Raw genomic sequence first — 5,102 nt, 5'->3', positions numbered from 1 at the left:
TTTTTTTTTTCAGCTCTCACCACTGGACAATACATATTCAATTTAGCATAGGTTCTGGAAGGCAATTATTTTAATCTGAATAAGGGACTCTATGTGAAGAAAATTTACATTCAATGACAAGCTTTTGGGAGAGATATTTATGAACCAATGGATCTTTCTAGTACGTTTTGATTACTCCATCAATTTGATAATTATTTCATTTAAATATGTAAGAAAACTGGGGCAGCAGTTATTGAGGAATCCCAGAGGACAACAGTTCCTTTGGCAGTGCTTGTGTGACAAATGCCACAAGAGACATCATTCAGAACCTTTTTTTTTTTTTTTTTTTTGCATATAGTTGGTCTTCTTTAAGCTATTAAAAACAGAATTGAGCCGGGAAGTGGTGGCACACGCCTTTAATCCCAGCACTCGGGACACAGAGGCAGACGGATCTCTGTGAGTTTGAGACCAGCCTAGGAGAGTTCCAGGAAAGGTGCAAAGCTACACAGAGAAACCCTGTCTCGGGGAAAACAAACAAACAAACCAGAAACCAAAAAACAAACAAACAAAACAACCACAAACAAACAAACAGAAAAGCAAACAAAACAAAACAAAACAAAAAATACCAGAATTGAGAACTTCCAATGTTCACCGCTCTGGAACTGTGTATGCACACAGTTCTAATCTAATTAATGAATGAAACATCAACATTAACTATTGCATGATATCCCTACTCAAATGATGTTAGACAGCTTTCAGCAGATCATTTCTCCCCCCCTCAATTGTTCAGAAAAAAAAAAAAAAATGACAGCCATCTTAAAATAAGGACTTTTAAAAACCTGCTTGTTAAATCCATTTCCTGGTTCATATTCTTGAGTACCATGCGAAACATAGATCCTATATTTAAACCATCCCGCAGGATTTTCCATGGTACTCCATCAATCACACTGGTAATTGGCAGAGATGCTAGGACATTCCAGTTTTGAACAAGTCATGAATCAGTTGCAGAAAAGTGAAATCAGCCTACGCGGTTCATTATGAAATTAATAAAAGTTGTGTATCACAAAATCATTGGGATGCCCTTTAAGTTTGTCACTACTGATGCCAGAGATACACTTGGAGGACACACTGCCTAGAAAAATGACCATCACACATGTGAAATAGTAGCAATGGGAATACAGTGTTATTTTCATTGCTATTACAATAGAATTAGAAGCCAGAAATTTCACCAAAGCTTCCCTGGAGGATTTACAAGCAACTGCTCCTTCCTGATCTTTAGGTCTTCATCTGTGTATCACACAAATGCAACTTTTGGGGCAGATCCTAAGCCCCTGGCCTAACGCTAGTTAAAACGGATGTTTGGAAAATGCAGCGTGTTGTGTGGACAGCCACTGCTGTTCAGCAAGTTAGCCAAAAATGTTTGAAATGAGTTGTGAGTGAGTTAATGCACATCCATCGTCTACAGCAAGCTGTGCCAACTGTGATTGGTATTGACTTCCTGGGGTGCTGTTCTGAGGAACCGCTGAGCATATGCAGGCTCAGCAAGAAAGAGTGACATGATTCATTAGTGAAGGCTGTGGAGAGGAGAGCCGAAGTTCCGTGAGGATACGGCTGCCACTTACTGTTTCAGTGCCAAACCATGACTGGAATTAAGAGGCCAGTAAGGAGTGACAGCTGGGGACTTGAGACAGATGCATAATTACAGGAAAGCGAGATCTGGAGGAACAAAGTGGCGCTGTTCTGTCTAACAAGTCACTCAGATAACAAAGGGATGGGGCGGGGGAGGGCAAAGGAAGTACCTCTGTTGTAGAGATTCTCTGCCTCTCTTCCCCTGGGTTGAGGCTATTTCAGCAACTGGTCCATCAGTTCTCAGTGTGCCTGCAGAAAAACAACAAACGCGTGTGGAATTCACTTCCAGCTGTATATCAACTGCAAGGTCACCCGCTCCTGAAATCTTATGAGTGAATACCATATCCGAGTGTCATTAACTTCAATATCCTCAGAAAATAAGCTAAGAAAAATAAGGTAGAGCAGCTTGATCAGTAAAACTTACCGATCATTTCGTTTTATAAGTGAAAATCTGTGACACTAAGATACCTTGCTTATGCAACATGAACTGTTGCTTTTTTTGCATTTGTGTGTGTGTGTGTGTGTGTTACCTCACTCAGAATATTTTTCCAGTTTTTTCTATCTACCTGTGAATTTCATAATTTTGTTTTTCCTAACTGCTAAATAAAGTCCCATTATATAAACGTATCACAGTTTCGTTTTATCCAGTCATAACTTGATGACATCTGAACTGTTTCCATTTCCTGGACATTGTGAACAGAGCGTCAGTGAACATGGAAGAGCCGGTATCTATGTAGCAGGATGTAGAGTCCTTTGGGAATATGCTCAGTATCATTGGGTTCATCTATTTCTAGCACTGGGAGAATATCCACATTGATTTCCACAGTGGCTGTACCAGTTGCTCTCCTACCAGAGTGAATAGATGTTCTTCTTTCTCCACATCCATGCCAGCATTTGTTGTCTTTCTTTTCCTCCTCCTCCTCCTCCTCCTCCTCCTCCTCCTCCTTCTTCTTCTTCTTCTTCTTCTTCTTCTAATCTTAGTCATTCTGATTTGGGTAAAATGAAATTGCAAAATAATTTTGAGTTTCATTGATAGCTAGGGATATTGACCATTTGAAAATTTTTTTTCAACCATTTGTATTTCATATTTTTTATTTCTTTAATTTTTATGTGTATTGATGTTTTGTCTGCATTTATGTCTGTGTGAGGGTGCCAGATCCTCTAGAAAAAGAATTACAGGGCAGGGGCGAGGTCAGGAAACAGATGACTGCTCCCTAACTGGAACCAAATTTCAGATATTGGAGATGAATAGCTTCTAGAAGTCTGCTTCCCCAAAGTATGTCTGCAATTTTGAAATTACATGTAAAAAACAGCTTGCCTTAATGGTTCTTAAAGGAGAGAAAATATGGAAATTGGAGACAAAACCAGAAAGCTACAGATCCTCAAAATGGTCTCAATGAAAAAACGATGATTCATGCTAACATTCTATTTTTTTTTCTTGACTGCTCTGTCACTAGGATTACAAATGATCATGTATGTATAATAAGTGGTCCCTTCTTTTAAGAAAACTGTATCCTCCTAAAAAAGAAACAAAAGTAAACAAATAAACCAAAAAACCTTAGAATGACCTTTAATATTCTGTCACAAACCCACCTGGTCCCAAACTTTTGCTAGTGGATTTAGACCACATTTTTCTCCTATCACAAACACTTCTGTGTCCAATAGACCTTTAGGAGATGAAGGGCCAAGTGATTCCCTGCTTTAAACCTAAAACCAAACTTACAAAAATCTATGTTCTCTTTGAAACAGGTTCTCTTTATACCATTAAGAACACAGAGGTACTAAAGTGATTTCCTTTTCTCAGCTAGTGATGTCTGCCTGTATAATCTATATTCGGTTGGCATAATTGTATTTACTACCTTTATTTTCCTGGGAATTGCATTCTGAAATTAATTGACTTTAAATATAGCATTCTATCCTGATGGCATTACAGTACTGAAGTCTGAAAATGAACAACCACATTTATAATGAAACTCGCATAACTCAAAGGTGTAACACACTTTTTATTCTTGCTTTGGTCTTCCATTAAATGTTTGCAGAAAAATTAAGTAGACACGCTAGAGAGAATTGAATTTAAGATTGAGATATCCTTTAAATGGACTTTCAAGTCATGCATCTAATTTTTCTTACAGATTAGCTGTCATCAGCTTTATACACAAGTTTATTGTCAGTTTTATTTAGCTTTCCAGGACCTGGGTATTCTTCCAATTCATTTTATTTTTGCTTTAAATAAATAAATTTGTTATTGTTGCTTCCAAGCAAAATAGTGTCAATGCAGCAAACCATGGATTTGGCCTGACCTAGCTGCCTTGCATGCATCAAGGGTATTTCATGTTAGAGTCGTTTGCTCCTCGGGCACAGTGAGCCTTCCAGTTCCTGAGAAACTGACACAATCCCTCAGACACTGAGGCATTCAGGCTGCTTTGTGTTTTCTGTACGTTCCCTTGGAAGGCAAGGAAGCATGGGAGTTTGCCAGGGCAATTGGTCTTAGATACTAATCTTGCGTGCCCTGGATGGCTTGCAAACATCACCGTATCCCGGCAACTACAACTGTATTGATCCTGGCAACTGTCAATAATATATTCTGTTTCTGAGAAAGATATAAAAGGTCTGATTGCTCTCCCTCTGTAAAAATGTCACAGCCTCCTCTTGCTGGGTCCCTGCCAACCTGAGTCTGTTTTCATTCCTCACAGACATATCAGGTGACCTTGGTCCTTAAGTAAGCACCGGGCTTACATACAAAGAAGTTTGAACCTTGACCCCTGGATCCTTACCTAGACAAAAAACAAGACCTGACCCTTTGAGATTGCTAGAAGCAAGCAAGGAAGTTAGTTGAAGGTAGTAGAATGTGCAGTATTTTCAATAGAGCTCCAAAGCACGGGAAGATGAATCAGATTAAGATTATATAAAATACAAAATTTACAGCACAGGAGAGAGTCAACCAGGGCCGGGTGGTGGTGGCGCAAGCCTTTAATCCCAGCCAGGCCGGATCTCTGTGAATTCCAAGCCAGCCTGGGCTACAGAGTGAGTTCCAGGAAAAGTACAAAGCTACACAGAGAAACCCTGTCTCAAAAAAAAAAGTCAGCAGGGTGAAGGAACCATCTATGGAATGAAGAAAAATATTTCAGGCTACTCATTTGACAAAAGGTTAACATCTGGAAATTACTAGGAACATACAAAGCTCCGTAATAACAAAAAGCAAAAGAGTCCATCAATTTGGGGGAGGCATGGGAAGAGCTGGAGGGAGGAAAGAGAATAGGGGAAGTGCTGTAGTTAGATTTTAATTTAAATTTTTTAAAAGCATGAACATAAAAAGATAAAATTAAAAATAATGATAAATATTAAAAGTGTTTGAGAAGGTGGAAATGTTAGCTACTGTGACCTCATCTTACACTGAGTTGTCACATTTCACCTTAGATATGTTACAGTTAAAAAATAAAAATATGGATACAAGCCAGGCAGTGGTGGCACACGCCTTTAATCCCAGCTCTCAG

At 39.0% G+C, this 5,102-nt stretch overlaps 1 long non-coding RNA gene across 1 annotated transcript; it reads right to left on the bottom strand.

Annotated features, from left to right (window-relative positions):
- Positions 1-769: 769 nt before the first annotated feature.
- LOC118571046 lies at positions 770-2,515 on the bottom strand. The gene is made up of 3 exons (XR_004943282.1): positions 2,459-2,515; positions 1,779-1,857; positions 770-1,695 (listed from the first exon to the last, which is right to left on the bottom strand). It is a non-coding gene; the product is annotated as an uncharacterized LOC118571046 (long non-coding RNA).
- Positions 2,516-5,102: the final 2,587 nt, after the last annotated feature.

The sequence above is a fragment of the Onychomys torridus genome, chromosome 20, assembly GCF_903995425.1.
Source record: "Onychomys torridus chromosome 20, mOncTor1.1, whole genome shotgun sequence".
NCBI classification, from domain to species: Eukaryota; Metazoa; Chordata; class Mammalia; order Rodentia; family Cricetidae; genus Onychomys; species Onychomys torridus.
The sequence above is the reverse complement of the archived record's forward strand: the minus strand, read 5'-3'. Positions and strand labels throughout refer to the sequence as shown.